Source organism: Muscardinus avellanarius (assembly GCF_963383645.1).
Source record: "Muscardinus avellanarius genome assembly, chromosome: 2".
In the NCBI taxonomy this organism is placed as follows: Eukaryota; Metazoa; Chordata; class Mammalia; order Rodentia; family Gliridae; genus Muscardinus; species Muscardinus avellanarius.
This window is the reverse complement of record NC_137787.1, coordinates 138487054-138504090: the sequence shown is the minus strand read 5'-3', so window position 1 is coordinate 138504090 and position 17037 is coordinate 138487054. Positions and strand designations below refer to the sequence as shown.

At 41.9% G+C, this 17037-nt stretch overlaps 1 protein-coding gene and 1 pseudogene across 2 annotated transcripts in view; one reads left to right on the top strand and one right to left on the bottom strand.

Annotated features, from left to right (window-relative positions):
* Nucleotides 1-17037, top strand: part of LOC308258825 (phosphatidylinositol 3,4,5-trisphosphate 3-phosphatase TPTE2-like) — a gene marked incomplete at both ends in the record, with an annotated part of 71743 nt that overhangs the window by 41841 nt on the left and 12865 nt on the right. The gene's annotated exons all lie outside the window — the stretch shown is intronic.
* Nucleotides 1296-16897, bottom strand: LOC308279858 (protein strawberry notch homolog 1-like; annotated as a pseudogene). The gene is made up of 5 exons: nucleotides 16864-16897; nucleotides 4883-5920; nucleotides 4221-4648; nucleotides 2369-3969; nucleotides 1296-2166 (listed from the first exon to the last, which is right to left on the bottom strand). The product of its transcript is annotated as a protein strawberry notch homolog 1-like (transcript).

Sequence of the window (17037 nt, the reverse complement as noted above, 5' to 3'; positions counted from 1 at the left end):
AATTCTAAATTTAATTCTTTTGGAAAGATACCAAGTAGTGGTATAGCTGAGGTTTATGGTGGTTCCATTCCTAGTCTTTTGAGAAACCTACATACTGATCTCCATAGTGTTTGCTCTAATTTGTAGTCTCATTAACAGTGCATAAGAGTTTCTATTTCCCCACATCCTAGTCAGCATCTATTATTATTTGTATTCTTTTTAAATTTTTTTATTGGTGCATTGTAGTCATACATCTTTGTGTGTGTGTGTGTGTGTGGGTATCATGATGGAGCCCAGGGGCATTCAACTTCTGAGCTACACCCCCTGCCCTATTTTGTATTCTTTATTTTGAAACAGGGTCTCACTAAGTTGCAGAGGGCCTCACTAAGTAGCTGAGGCTGTTTTTCAAACCGCGATCCTCTGGTCTCAGCCTCCCAAATGCTGGGATTAAAAGTGTGCGCCACATGCCCGGCTTTGTAGTCATACATCTTAATTGGATACAAAATGGTGGAGACATACATGCACACATCACCCAATTAGCCTTTACCCAATTCCCTACCCCTCCCTCCTTCTCATGTTTGGCTGGTGATTGAGATTTATATGTTCATTAAAGTATATCATGTGCATTAGAGAATTTCCCTCTTCCCCCTCCCATTCCCTCAGGTAGGTCACCTTATTTGCTCATCTATAGAATCTCCTTCTTCATCTAGGGTTCCTCCTATGTCCCATTTTCTCCATAGGTTCCACATATTAGGGAGAACATACAATTTCTTAATTTTTGTGACTGATTAATCTCACTTAGCATGATATCCTCCACTTCCATCCATTTCCCTGTAAATGATGTAATTATGTTTTTCCTTATGGCTGAGTAAAATTCCATTGTGTACATACCCCACAGTTTTGTAATCCATTCATCTGTTGATGGACATCTTGGCTGATTCCATAGTTTGGCTATGGTGAATTGTGGCAGCTATGAACATTGATACACATGCATTGGTTTGGTAGTTTGGTTTACTTTCTTTGGGGTAGATACCCAGAAGTGGTATTGCTGGATCATATGCGCAACACACACATACACACCACCCTCTTCTGCTTGCCCAAGGTAAAAGTATTCAAAGCAACAAAAGAAAAGACATGCAAACCACGGAAGGAAAGACACACATGCCACCATCAGCACTACTCATTTTCAGTTTTGCTACCTATTCCAGGTTGTCCTCCAAATTAGCTAAAGAGCACAACTGAGAAAAATGTATAATTCTTTGGAAATTGTCCTTGCTTTTTATGCAAATGGTACGCTCCCCAGCACTGGCGCGATGTCAGTGTGACCCATCCACTCTTCGCACACTCAGGCTGGAGATGCTCCAGGGGCCAGGCTGCTGCTGGACTGCCAGCTCCTGAGACTGCTCTGAGGTTGACAGGAGTTTTGCAACAGGAGACACGATTTGATAGAATAATCAAATCTACAGTCTGCCGTCGGTCTTCTGTTCTCAGCCAAACGATGTGTATTTTCACCTTTGTGCCACTGACAGAGGTGAGAACGCCCTCGACCTTCATCCACATGCTCAGGACTGACCCACACAACATGTGGTAGGCGCGAGAGTGGAGAATGCTTTCACAAACCAGCCCAGACTCCCTTTTTTGTAATTGCCATGCCAGTAAGCATGTGTACAAGTATCTGCAGAAGAATTATACTGGTCTCACAAGTGTACCAGGGCATCATCTGAGACCACCTTTTTTCATTTCTTTTTTAGATCAGCATAAATTTCTAATTTGAGCTGTTTCTTAGTATTTGGTCGACAAACTAAGAAAAATTTCATTTTAGGGTTTACTTCTTTAACTAAGATGGCAGTTTTCTTGTTGTTTTTTATCTGCAATGACAAGTAAAAACCATGGTAGAGTCCTTTCAAGTCAGCCCAAATCTTGGTTGCTTCCTCCCAGGATATGGTCCTCTCTACACTAATGATGTACAGCTGCACGTGGCCGGAGGTGGGGTACCCTGGCATCAGGACAGGAACTTCTTCACATGCTTTTCCTCACCTTCTGATCTCCAGAACCCAGATCTAGGATTCCCATGTTGTATCTTCTATTCTTTTTGGCATTTTGACTGCAGTGAGTGTCTCTGCAAAATACTGAAATAATGCATTCGGCTGATGCATTTCCATACCCAGAATTCTATTTAAGAATTTTCTCATGTTGTTATAAACATTTTTTTTTTTTTTGGTGGTGGTACTGAGGTTCCTGGAAATCCTTCTACCTCTGGGCTACACTTCCAGACTATTTTATATTTTTATTTGGAAACAGGGTCTCTTAAGCCAGTGAGGCTGGCTTCGAACCTGTGCAATCCTCCTGTCTCCGCCTCCCAAGCGCAGGGATTACAAGCGTGCGCCACCATGCCCAGCTAGTTATAATCTTTATCTAGAGTAGGAATTCCTGCACCATCATCTATATTTATGAGGCCAACTCCTATCAGCCCTTGTTGAACATCTTTAAAAAATTCTCCGTGATAGTCTGGAGGTGGTGACACCATAAGAGAATCCAAATTTACAATGGACTTCATTACAATTTCTGAAGCATTTCTTCCATACTTATTGTCAAAGTTGAACCTGCCGAGATCCCTACTCTGTTTCTCTTCTCTCACCATGTGCTCATGTCTTTGAGCAACAATACCTGCAAATCTTTGTTCTCCTGCCAATTCAGAAATCAGAAAGACATAGTCGGGTGCAGTAACTTAATGTGATCTATGAGTTATTCCAAATTGTTGGATTGCTCTGTCGGCATTCCAGGGTAACTCCAGAGTCATGTGATTTCTTCATCATTGATTTTTGGCTCTCTGATCTACCCAAACTGGCAGCTTCCGAAATGATAGCAATATTCTTAACTCTGCCCATAAATCTTTGTTTTTCTGTGATATTTAGTATTTCCACAAGGCATATCTAGTTCAGATTGGGACTCATAAGAGATGTCTGTCATCATTGCTCATGACCCGACCCTTACATCCAGTCATCTCAGCAACATTCTCAGGGCCACCAAGCTTGTCAGTAAATTCATCCAGGCTTTTGGGAGTGAGGTCCTCAGCTAACTTCTCCAACTTATCAAGTAGATCTTTATTTATCTGCTAGGTTCTTTGCTCAGCATCCTGACTTGTTGCAAGGCTATTGTTACCGTTGGTGTTACTGTTAGCTGGTGCATTATTAGGAACAGGCAAAATAACTGGTGTAGATGAAAAGCTAGGTCGTTTGGACCCAAAACCTGATGCTAATATGACACTCTGAATAGAGTCTGGATCTATACTCTTCTTCTCCTTCTTCTTCTCCTTCTTCTTCTTCTTCTTCTTCCTCTTTTTTTTTTTAATCTCTGTTTTTCTTGCGGTCTTTTCTTATTAACCAGAAATTGTCCTCGCCATCCTCACTAGACTCTGAAGGGATTGAAGTCGTCATCGTCTCTCAGACTCATGATTTTGGGGCTCTCCTAGTCACTCTCCTCATTGTCAGAGGCGGCTGACTCGCTTTCACTGTTGTCAGAACTGCTACCAGTAAGGCCACCAACTTTTGTGCTTTTTTTGGCTTCTCGACTTAATTTTCACCTTTCCACTTCTTTATTTTATTTTCTTTACATGGACTGTGTCTTGCTGAACTGTTGCTTGGAGCTGTCAAGTCAATTCCCAGCAAGCCGAAAAGTTTTTTTCCTATCTGGAGCAGGGAAGTGTTTTTCAATGAGCAACTGCAACACTCCTTTGGCAGTTGAAACAAAATCATTCAATTCTCCTCCACCTTCTTCCAAGGCTTCTAAAGTTCTAGCTTCTCTGGTAGACTGCAGACCCTCCCTTGACAGTTGCACAACCCTTTTAACCTTAAATGCTATGCCCAAGTATTTTAAAAACCTCTGATGAGTAGACCAGAACTGTCCCCACGTAGATTTCTTCATTCATTTCTTGGTATCAATCAGATCTTCAGCTTGCTGAAATTGCTTTGGGCATGACCCAGAGCTTGACTCCTTTGTTGTATTTTTTTTTGTTTTTGTTTTGTTTTTTTGTTTGTTTGTTTGTTTTTGTGGGTATGGGGATGGAACCCAGGGGCATTTGACCTCCGAGCTACACCCCCTGCCCTATTTTTTATTCTTTATTTTGAAACAGGGTCTCACTAAGTTCCAGAGGGCCTCACTAAGTAGCTGAGGCTGTCCGCAAACCATGATCCTCCTGTCTCAGCCTCCCGAAAGCTGGGATTACAAGTGTGCGCCACCACGCCCGGCTTTGTTGTACATTTTAACATAACTCTGAGAAAGAAGAACTTCCTCAGTTTTTAAGGTCACTCCAGTAAAGCTCAGCTGTCCAGCCATGTACATTCCTCTAAGTTTCATATCCACAGCAACAATGTCCATGGCACCAGCACCTCTGTGCTCCTGTCCTAATAAAGTCACTGAATTGTCTAAATGGAGTTTCCTCACCCCATATTCCAAAACATAGGCCGTGTTGTGTGGTTTGTAAGCACCAATGGGGCTAGCATGAACAACTCTGGCTTTTGGCAATTTGTTCTGAAGCTCTAAAACTGCTAAGTCTATCTTAGTTGGCTTTGAAGAACTAACAGGACATAATTGTTTTGCTTTATGACATTCATCAAATACTGTAACTCTATTGAAATCATCACCACAACAAAGCAGAGATTGTTTTATCCTAGTGTTGTTGTTGTTGTTGTTGTTGCGGTACTTGGAATCGAACCCAGGGCGTTCTACTTCCGAGCTACACCTCCAGCCCTATTTATTATTTATTATTTTTAAACAAGATCTCAATAAATTGTGGAGGGCCTCACTAACTAGCTGAGGCTGGCCCCCAACCTGTGATCCTCCTGTCTCAGCCTCCCAGGTACTGGGATTACAAGCATGTGCCACCACACCCGGCTGTCTTAACCTAGTTTTGTATATACCACCAGATTGGCTTTCACCAATAAGGGAAGAATAGGCAGCAAAAATAACACCCTTTCTCACACTCCTTATTTAGTGACTGAGCCAAAATGTTTCTTGCTTCAGTATCCCTCAAACTCTTTGAGCACCATACTTCAAGTCCTTTGAAACACCAAACCACAATGCACATTTCCTGTTCAGCAGGTAATTCTCATAGATAATGCCTGCTATTGTCGTGCCTTTCCTATAAAGAAGCCATTAGGTAGGAATGTTTCATGTTGCCGGGATGCATATGTAAATGTCTTGAGCTGTAATGCTGACCAGCAGCCATTGCCAGTAGTCTCTTCAGAAATGGATGTCTTGTACCAAACTTCAGGAGGAGTGACGCTGGATGAAGAGCTAGTTTTCACTACAGCATCTGGCTGACGCAGACCAGTTTTTAATTTGATTGGGATATATTCTGTGTAGGTTTCTGTATGACCCATTTCTTCTTCTTCCTCCTCTGGTTCATCTTCCTCTTTCAGGACAGGAACCTTTGAGGTTGGAGAAAAACTCATTTTCTTATCATTTATCCATATTTTTACTACATCTTTATTAGACTCTTTACTGTAGCATTGCTTACATCAGTCGCTGCTGTTACAGCTGGCTGAGCAATATTAGCTGGTGGCTTCAGCTTCAAGAGCTCGTTAAGGCTGCTGCTTTTGAGTAGATCCTTCAGCTGAACCTGGTCTTTTGAAGGTGCAGAGATCATGGCACTTCACACCGCTGGTGCTGAGACAGAAGGGTGATCTCGCAGTAGTCTGGATAAACTTTAAGTGATGGTTTGTCTATTTGTTGTAACAGGTGGTGTTTCATCATTACAATTTTAGATCCTAAGATTGGAAGTTGATTTATTTGATTTAGCACAAATATCGCACTAGATGGAGGTTGCCGCTGCTGACTGGAGGGGTAGATGTTGGAATCGCAAGCGCCACATCTCCACCATCGATATCAGTGAGGTTCTTCAGACTGACTCCACTCTCACTCAAAGCAGCAAGCAGTAAATCTTACCCTGGTTCCATCCTTTTCCCCACGGGAGCCGATGCGATGGCAGCTTCTCAGGGGTGATGCATCCCTGGAATGAAATCAACTTGTGTACAATTGTGTATAATCTTTTTTTTTTTTTTTGTACTGGTACTGGGTATTGAACCTAAGGGCATTCTACCTCTGAGCTACACACCCAGCCCTATTTTTTATTCTTTATTTTGAAATGGGTCTCACTACGTTTCAGAGGGCCTCACTAAGTAGCTGAGGCTGGCTGGAATCTGTGATCCTCCTGTCTCATTGTCTCTGCCTTCCAAGTACTGGGATTACAAACACGTGCCACCACTCCTGGCTGTGTATAATCAATCTCCTTGATGTGGTTTAGAAAGTGAATTGCTAGTATTTCATTAGGAATGTTTGCATCAAGGATATTGGCCTATAATCCTTAAAGTACCTGTATTTGGTTTTGGTATAAAGGTGATAGTGGCTACCTAGAATGTATTTCAAACTATTCTATTTCTTCTATTTCATGAAATAATTAAAGGGACATTAGGATCAGTTCTTTTTTAAAGGTCTTATAGAATTCAGCTGGGAATCTATCTAGTCCTGAACTTTTCTTTTTGGAAGACTCTATTACTACTTCAATCTCTTTGATTGTTATCAATCTGTTTAGGTTTTCTATATCCTCTTGGTTCAATTTAGGTAGGTTGTATGTCTCTAGAAATTTGTAAATTTCTTCTAGGTTTTTCTGTTTATTGGAGTATACATTTTTATTTGTTTGGTTGGTTTTGATTTGGGTTTTTTTTTTTTTTTTTTTGCAATACTGAGAATTGAACCCAGAGACATTTTACCTCCTAGGTACACCCCCAGCCCTATTTTTTATTATTTATTTTGAAACCGGGTCTCACTAAGTTGCAGAAGGCCTTACTAAGTAGCTGGAGTTGGCCGTGAACCTGAGATCCTCCTGTCAGCCTCCCGAGTACTGGGATTACAAGCATGCACCACCACGCCCAACAAGAATATACATTTTCAAAGTAATTTCTAATGATTCTTTGAATTTTCATACTTTATGTGGTGATATATCCTTTTTCTTTTCTTATTTTAGTAATTTGGGTCAATTCTTTATTTTGCTTAGGTTGGCTAAGGATTTATCAATCTTGTTTATCTTCTCAAAAAATAGCTTTTGTTTTATTGATCCTTTGCATTTTTAAATTCTCTATTTCATTTATTTCTGTTCTGATCTTACTTATTTTTTTCTTCTATTGGCATTATGGTTGGTTTGTTCCTGTATTTCTAGAGCCTTGAGATGCATCATTAGGCTGTTTATTTTGATCTTTCTGGATTTTTGTTTGTTTAATGTGGGCACTCAGTGCTATAAATTTTCCTCTTAAAACTGCCTTCACAGTGTCCCAGAGATTTTTGATAAGCTGTGTCTCTGTTTCTATTTGATTCTAGAAATTTTTAAATATTTTTTAATTTTTTTATTACCCACATTCAAAAGTATATTATTTATTCTCCATATATTTATGTAATTCCTGTGGATCTTCCTGTTGCTAATTTCTACTTTTAGTTCATTATGATCTCAAAAGATGCAAGGAATTATATTAACTTTTTTGGAATTTGCTAATATTTGCTTTGTGGCCTAGAATGTCTGTTTTAGAGAAGGGTCTGTGAACAGCCAAGAAAAACAAGTTTAGCAGTTGTTACATAAAATATTCTGTTAATGTCTGTGAGGTTCGTTTAATTTATAGTATTCTTTAGGTCTAAAGAATCTATACTGATCTTTTGTCTGGATGAAATTGATTATGGGAGGTCTTGATTGAAGTCTCCCAGTATTACTGTATTAAGGTTGAGTAGTGTTTGTTTTATGTAGTTGGATATAGCCAACATTTGGAGCATAAATATGTATTATCACTTTATTTTCTTGTTGCATTGTTCTCTTTATCAGTAAGAAGTGACTCTCTTTGTCTCTTTTGATAAATTTTGGTTTAAAATCTGTTTTAGCTACCCTTGCTTGCTTTAAGTCTCCATTTTCATCCAATATCTTTTCCCATACTTTCACCTTTAGCCTATGAATGTCCTTGCTTATAAGGTAAGGGTCTTGCAAGCAGTATATAGTTGGATTTTGATGTGTGTGGGGGGGGGGAGGTATGGCACTGGGGATTGAACCCAGGAGCATTCTACCTCCAAGGTATACTCCTAACCCCATTTAATTTTATTTTGAGAAAGGGTCTCTCTAGATTAATGAGAGCCTCACTGTTTCCTGAGGCTATGTCGCGCGCAGTGACGACTCTTACACGATCTTCCTCAAGCAGTTTTATTACCCCAGGTTCTTGTACAGTTCCTCTTTAATGCTCTCTCAACGCCCTCTCACGTAAAAACAACATCAGTCTTCTATCCTCTCCCTCATCACTCCACCAACCCTCCTTCTGGCACTCTACGTCTCTGCTGCAGCACACACCGGTCACAATGGTGGCTTTGTGAACATGTCCGTCCCAGCTCGGAGCCCGGAGCAGTCCGCCAAGGAACTGCTCTTCCTGTCCACCAACCCTCTTAGCTCCTTCTCCTTTCTTCTTAGCTCCTTCTCCTCTTCCCGCTAGGGCATGCGCGCTTTTTAACCTTCTCCTGGGCAGGCAGGTGGTAGCACGAGGCGTTGCGTCACTAATTATCCGTAAGGCGCCTGATAGGGCTCACTGCGCAGGCTCAGGGCACCGCCAGCCTCGTGAGCCTCGTGACTTGGCTGCAAGCCCAGGCGCCATCTTGAGTCCACGCTGGCAACAAGCCTGGGTGCCACCTCGGTCCTGCCGAGTGGGCCCCAACATATCTCCCTTTTTGTTTTATTAAAATAAGGCTCGGGATCGTGCCTGTCTTAGGTTGCCGACCCTCAAGGACCATTCTTACCCGTCATTGGGAGAACAATAGCATGATTGTTTCCCTGTCTTAGGTTGAAAGGTCCCGGGGACGATCTTACCCGTCACTGACTACCGATCCAGCATACTGAGCCGTACATGGGGAGATAAGCCAGCTTCAAGGGCTGCCAGAGCTTGCACCAATATGCGCTGTTGTTGCAGTGTGCGTTGTTGAGTTCGCCTGATATATCCAACCATGAAACATCATGCTACCACCAGCAAGAATGCCCAGAACGCCATGCCACCCCAGTCTTTTAAAAAACCCAATGTTCCGTGTATTAAGTCCATTCATTGTTGTACTGCGGCGACTTCCACGCGGGTAGAATTAATTGCAGCGATGGATGCTCATAGCTCAATCATGGTGTGTTCAAATTCACGGCTCCAAGTTCCTAGAAGCGTCTTGCTTAATTGACGAAACAAATTGCCTGCATGGGAGAAATTCTGATACTGCACATACGTTATACATATAGTCCAGATAATTGAGCTTACTGAGCCATGCCAGCAGCCACATGTGAGGATAGAGCATTCATAGTGGCTGCAATAACTGCCACGGCCACAGAGGCCACAATTACAGCAATAAGAGCAGAAATTCCAAAGTCTCCAAGGGTGCATAGAAGCATAGCAGAAAGTCAGAAAACAGGTATCAATAAAACAACCTAAACTATCATTAACCAAGGTAAAGGAAGAGGGAAAGTAGAAATAATTCCCCAAAGATCTTAAAGAAAACAACTCATCTCTACAGTACCAAGCAGCAGTTTACAACTCTTACGTTAGGAACTAATCTTCTGACCTATCCTTTACACATTAGGCGCCTTTTCCAACTAACCTCAGGTGTCTTCCATCTATGGTGGCGGATTAGGAGAGGGAGTCGAATCAGGACCAGCCCGATTCTCTAACTTGCTTACACTAAAAAATATCCTCCTTAATGGAGCCCCCTTTGATCGGGGAAAATATCCTCCTTAATGGAGCCCCCTTTGATCGGGGAAAATACAGCGCTGTCCCTCGCTTTTCCGCGAGCCTCGCTTATCCGCGAGCCTTATTTACTCCTATCTTGTCGAATCAGGACCAGCCCGATTCTCTAACTTGCTTACACTAAAAAATATCCTCCTTAATGGAGCCCCCTTTGATCGGGGAAAATATCCTCCTTAATGGAGCCCCCTTTGATCGGGGAAAATACAGCGCTGTCCCTCGCTTTTCCGCGAGCCTCGCTTATCCGCGAGCCTTATTTACTAAATATCCTCCTTAATGGAGCCCCCTTTGATCGGGGAAAATATCCTCCTTAATGGAGCCCCCTTTGATCGGGGAAATAACTTGCTTACACTAAAAAATATCCTCCTTAATGGAGCCCCCTTTGATCGGGGAAAATATCCTCCTTAATGGAGCCCCCTTTGATCGGGGAAAATACAGCGCTGTCCCTCGCTTTTCCGCGAGCCTCGCTTATCCGCGAGCCTTATTTACTAAATATCCTCCTTAATGGAGCCCCCTTTGATCGGGGAAAATACTAAAAAATATCCTCCTTAATGGAGCCTCCTCCTCCCTTTTCGGAGTCAAAGGAGTACTTACCAGCCGGCTGCCCTGGACTGCCGAGGTTCTGATCAAAGCGAAGGTCCCCGTACGGGCCACCATTTGTCGCGCGCAGTGACGACTCTTACACGATCTTCCTCAAGCAGTTTTATTACCCCAGGTTCTTGTACAGTTCCTCTTTAATGCTCTCTCAACGCCCTCTCACGTAAAAACAACATCAGTCTTCTATCCTCTCCCTCATCACTCCACCAACCCTCCTTCTGGCACTCTACGTCTCTGCTGCAGCACACACCGGTCACAATGGTGGCTTTGTGAACATGTCCGTCCCAGCTCGGAGCCCGGAGCAGTCCGCCAAGGAACTGCTCTTCCTGTCCACCAACCCTCTTAGCTCCTTCTCCTTTCTTCTTAGCTCCTTCTCCTCTTCCCGCTAGGGCATGCGCGCTTTTTAACCTTCTCCTGGGCGGGCAGGTGGTAGCACGAGGCGTTGCGTCACTAATTATCCGTAAGGCGCCTGATAGGGCTCACTGCGCAGGCTCAGGGCACCGCCAGCCTCGTGAGCCTCGTGACTTGGCTGCAAGCCCAGGCGCCATCTTGAGTCCACGCTGGCAACAAGCCTGGGTGCCACCTCGGTCCTGCCGAGTGGGCCCCAACAAGGCTATCCTCAAACCTGCTGTTCTCCTATTTTACCCTCCCAAGTACTGGGATTACAAGCATGTGCCACCACACCCAGCTTGAATTCTTATTTTTAGTCCATTTTTCCAGACTATATCTTTTTTTGGGGGAGGGTGAGTATTGGGAATTTAACCCAGGGGCATTCTACCTCCAAGCTACACCCCCAGCCCTATTTTATTTTTATTTTGAGACTAGGTCTTGCTAGATTGGTGAGTCTCACTGCTTGCTAAGTCTGTCCTCAAATATGCTATCTTCCTGTCTCAGCCTCACAAGTACTGGGGTTACAAGTGTGGGCCACCACACACAGCAAATCTATATCTTTTAATTGGGGAGTTGAAACCATTTATATTCAGTGTTATTATAGAGAACTAATTCTTACTTTCTATAATTTTGACTTATATTGCTTATTACCCTTTATTAAGTCTTTTTATTTTTTAATTTTTTTAAGGTACTGGGGATGGAACCCAGGAGAATTCTACCTCCAAGCGACACCCCCAGCCCTGTTTTTATTGTTTATTTTTAAACAGGGTCTAACTGAGTTGCAAAGGGCCTCGCTAAGTAGCTGAGGCTGTCCATGAACCACGATCCTCCTGTCTCAGCCTCCCAAATGTTGCGATTAAAAACATATGCCATCATGCCTGACTAAGACTTTTTTAGTTTTTAGGTCTCCTGACTCTTTTTAATTCCTTATATTGTTGGTTATAAAAAAAAAGACACTCATCCTATAGATTATACAACATTCTAGATGTTTATGAATCACGCTAATGATCTTATATTCATTATCTCATTTAATATTCTAAATAACTTTATGAGTAGGCACTATTATTATAATATAAACTGGGAAATCAAGGTTCACAGAAATTAACTTTTTGAACAAAGAACTCAAATCCAGATCTATTGAATTCAGTAGTCCATTACTTCCCATGCTGTGTGTAGCTTCTCATCTCTGTTGCCTTTTCTATATTGCCTTTAAAACCAAGTAAGATAGGATTGGGAATTCTTAAATAGATGTGGATGTGATGTGATTGAGAGTTTTTATTTCAGTGAAGTTATGGGAGCTGAGTAGGTACCCTTAGCCTCATTAGCAGAACCCTGTGATTACTGATGTCAAGTTTGGAGCAAAAGAACTCAGCCTTATCCACTAATACTTTTATTCCATATGCCCCACCCTCACATCAGCCTTCCAAAAAGAGACAGAGACCCTAGAACTTACCAAACTCCAGCTTGAAACATGCAATGTACATATTCAAAATTTGTATTGACTCCATTCTACCAATGGCAATCAAAATATTGTAAATTGGCACTCTAGGTCTTCTACAATTTGATTTCTCTACCCTTTACTCCATTTACATATCCCAAACTGATGTGCTGGGACACTTTTCTGTCTCCCAGCCTGCCAACACTTGGTGTAAAGTGCCATTGCTTATGTGAGCCCCTTTCCTGGAGTCCCTTTCCTGTGTAAGCCTAAAGTGGTATCTTGGTGGGTTTTTTGTGGTTGTTTTGCTTGTTTGTTTGTTTGTTTGTTTGTTTGTTTGTTTGTTTGTTTTTCTTGCAGCCTCTTTTAGGTACTGAGTCACTTTATATTGTTCTTCAGCTATTTCAAGTTATTATTTTTCTTTTTTTTTATTGGTGCACTGTATTCATACATCATAGTGGGATACAAACTTCTGCAGACATACATGCACATATCGCCGTCAGCCCCCACCCGAACCGCACCCCATTCTCTCCCCATCCCTCCCTCCCATGCTTGGCTTAGTGGTTGACATCTAGTATTATAGCAATTTATCCAAAATTAAAAATGATAATCTCTCATAACAGTTTTCATTTGTCTGATACCAAGCTTTTGATGACTTAAAGATAATATTTCAATATTTCTTTTTACTTTCTTTTTTACCAGAGAATTTTTTTTCTATTTTTTTAGGTGAAACTATCATATATTTATATATTTATTTTTCAGAAAAAAAAATCTATCCTAATATGGAAAATGGACTCTAGATACCCAAAACGATCTTGAAAAAGAACAAAGCTAGAAGATATATATTTTCTGATTTCAAACCATATAAAGCTACAATAATTGAAACACTGTAGTACTATTCTAAAGGCAGATATATAAACCATGGAATTAAATAAAAGCCTAGAGCTAAATTCTTCCCTATATTGTCAAGTTATTTTTGACAAGGTTTCCACGAACATTTGGTGGTGGAAATAATAATCTTTTAACTAAATATTGTTGAAACATAATAATTACATGGAAAAGAATAAAGTTGGACCCTTACCTAATCCCATATACAAATATTAACTCAAAATAGATAAAAGACCTAAATATAAATCTTAAGACTATAAACTTTTAGGAGAAAATCTGGGTCATAAAACCTCACAACATTGAAATTGGCAGTGATTTCTTGGATATGATTTCAATGGCACAGGCAACAGAAGAGTATACAAACTCCCTAAAAAATAAAAAAAAAATTGTATATCCAAAGATAATGTAAACAGAGTTAACAGTTACTAATAGAATGGGATAAAATATTTCCAAATGCTATATCTGAAGGTATATTAATATTCCAACTAGAAATCCTAAAAATTAACAACAATAAAGGCAAACAATACCATTTAGAGATAGGTAAAAAACTAACATAAATAATGAATCTCCACAGATAACCAGTCTTAGTTGTCTGTTGGATGGAAACTCTTGTTTCTCTGGTTCTGGTGTGTGTTACCTATTTCTTCTTTGTAGTTAATCTCTTTGAGTATTTTCTCTAGCGCTGGTTTTGAAGACATAAATTCCTTCAGTTTCTGTTTGTCATGGAAGCTTCTTATTTCTCCATCTAATTTGATAGAAAGTTTTGCTGGGTAGGAGATTTTTGGCTGGAAGTTGTTTTCTTTCAGAGTTTGGAATATGTTACTCCAAGCCCTTCTGGCTCTCGTGACTTGGCTTGGGAAGTCTGGAGTGATTCTAATTGGTTTGCCTCTGAATGTCACTTGGCCCTTTGTTTTTGTTGCCTTTAAGATTCTCTGCTTGGCTTCCACATTGGTCATTTTGACAATTATGTGGCGTGGGGATCCTCTTCTCCGATCCTGTCTAAAGGGAGTTCTATAAGTTTCCTGGACCTGTGTATCAACCTCTTGCTCTATGTTTGGAAAATTTTCTGCTATTACTTCCTTGAAGAGATTGTTGATCCCTTTGGTTTCACTTTCTTTTCCCTCCTCTATTCCAATTATTCTTAGGTTAGCTTTCTTAAAATGGGCCCATATTTCTTCAATATCAGATTACTGCTGTCGGATATTTTTTCCTAGATTAGAAACTATGCGTTCATTTTTGGAATGATCATCTTCTAAGAGCGAGATTCTGTTCTCCATGTGTTCTAATCGGTTGTTTGTGCTTTGAATTGAGGCCTTTACTTCATTAATTGCATCATTTATCTCTTTTTGGCACTCTCTGAGTTCTTTTCAAAGCACCTCTATTATTTCTACAGTTATTTTCCTGATTTGATCTTCTAGAAATCTCTGATTTTCTGTTTTATCGGGTTCTGATGTTGTGGGGTTGTGGGCATTCATTGCTCCAGTATTATTCCTCTTTCCCATGATTTAGGAAGTTTGTGCCTTCTCTGGGTTCTTCCCTTGGGTCACTATGACTTCACTTAAGGTGTTCTGGATCTCGAGTCAGTAGTATCTCAGACCCCACTACTCCTTTACTGGGTTGTATCACAGAGTCTCCGACCCAGAGAGTTGATAGAGGCTGCTTTAGACTGTGGGGGGTGCCAGGTTGCACGTTCTCCTATGGTGTGATATCTCTGCCACCGCCCCTCCCCCACTGGGTCAAGTCCCAGGGAGTACAGTACTGGGATTTCTCCTCTGTGGCCCGCAATTTGACTCACTGTTCTTGAGTACGCAGATGTAGCTGTACTGGATTCAGTGAATTCTCTGCTGCTGCCGCCGGTGGCAATATGGTGTCGCTGCTATGCCCTCGGCCGTGAGGCTGGCGTATTTCTTCTTGGTTTTGATTTCCACTCTGAATCCCTGCAGCGTTTGCTGAGCTCAGCCACTGGGAGCTTTAGATTTTACCTGCGGCGAGAAATCCTGCCTGGCTGTTCTGCAGCGGCTCACCTCGGCTTGCTGTAGCCGTCCGGTGAAGTCGCTGCTGCCGCCGGCAGTATGGCGCTGTTGCCGCGTCCTCAGGCGTGAGGCCCGTGTATCTCCTCTGTGGCTCTGAGCTCTGTTCTCAGTCTGCTTTCTCTCTGGAGCCTGGTGATTTTTGTTTCTCTGGTGATGGTGTTTTCTGGCTATGAAAGGCGCTGATTTTGTGGTAATGGAGATTAGTTGTTAGCGGGGCTTTTAAGCCCCGCTTTTCTCGGTCGCCATCTTCCCGGAAGTCCTCAAGTTATTATTTTTCTATTTCTTCAAAGGCAAGGCCCATCCATGTCTTGTCTCTCTTTCCATCCTTTGGATCCCAAAGTGCCTCACCACTTTTCATAATGCCTTCTTTGTTTTTAGTGAGTGCTTACTAACCATGTATTGTTTGTGTTAATTTCTCCTACAAGACATTGTTTTATTGCAGGAGAAGGCAGCATGAGAGTAAAATCAGCTTGAGGGTCCTGGTAGGTTACAGCCTTCAGTGGAAAGTGGAGAATCTGAGAGCAGGAGCCAAGGGAGAAGTAGATGAATCTCCTTCAGCAACTCTCCCATCTATCTCCTCTTCTCTTTTTCTTGTTCAGTCATGCAATTCTCCTAACTTGAGTTCAGAATTGGCATACCATATGTTATAGCCATGTCTCTGCTGATTCACTGAAATCACAATGTAAGAACTCGGTTGCAGGTCTGCAAGCAGTGTTGGCAAGGCCCCAGGATGAAGTTGGGTGGTAATTACTAAAGAGCACCACATTCTGACCCTGCATTTTGGGCCATTCTACTGACCACATTGCATTCACATACATGTTAAGGACTTTCAGGACCCTTTTCATAACTGCCTTTTTTTTTTTTGGTGTGTGTGGTACTGGGGATGGAACCCAGAGGCCTTCTACCTCCGGGCTACACCCCTGACCTATTTTATATTTTATTTGGAAACAGGGTCTCAGTTACTGAGAGCCTCACTTAGTAGCTGAGACTGGCTTTGAACTTACCAATCCTCCTTTCTCAGCCTCCCAAGTACAAGCATGCATCACATGCCTGGCTTATAACTGCCCTTTTCTAATGGGAAAAAATGTTAGTCAGCTTCTTATTGCTGTGAATAAAATACCTGACACAAGTTACTTGGGAGAGAAAGGTTTATTTTGTCTAACGTTTCAAAAAGTTTCAGTCTGTGTCAACTGGCTCCTTTTCTTTGGGCTTGAGAAGAGGCAGAACAGCATGGCAGAAGGGTGTGGTAGAGGAAAGTTGCTCAGCTCTTGGCAGCTGGAAAGCAGAGAGAGAGAAAGAGACCCAAAGCCAAGAGATAAACCTTTCAAAGCACGTCCCCAGGAACCTACCTCCTCCAACTAGGTCCCATCTGCCACTAATCAATTTAGTCATCAATGGACTAATCCACTATGAGGGCAAAGCCCTCAGGATCTGATCATCTTCTAAAAGCCCCACCTCTGAACATTGCTGTCTTAGGGAATCATGTCTTCAACGAATGAGCTTTGGGGGGCATTGCAGATCCAAACAATAACAGATAAGCTTATTAGCACATGCCAGTTGACTCTGTACCTGACCTTTTCAACTCCTTGAAGAGAGTTCCAAGAAAAGCCCTTGTGAGCAATTTGTCCTTTGAGAAGAATGAGGCTAAGAATTCCAAACCTCCCTTGTAAAAACAGAATTGGGAAAATGGAAAGTAAAGAAACTCTTGCCGATGAGGACAGAGAACATGTCATTTAGTACTGACGTAGGTCTTCCTCTGGTGTTTTCACATATGCCATTCTCCCATGACTCCAGCAAACCCCAGACCTCCCTATAACTCAGTCAGAGCGAAGCCTCTTCCCCATGCTGGCGATGCCATGGCTGCTTTGCTGTTGGTTATCATTTGTTATCCTCAAGTCATAAGCCATCTATGCGCAAG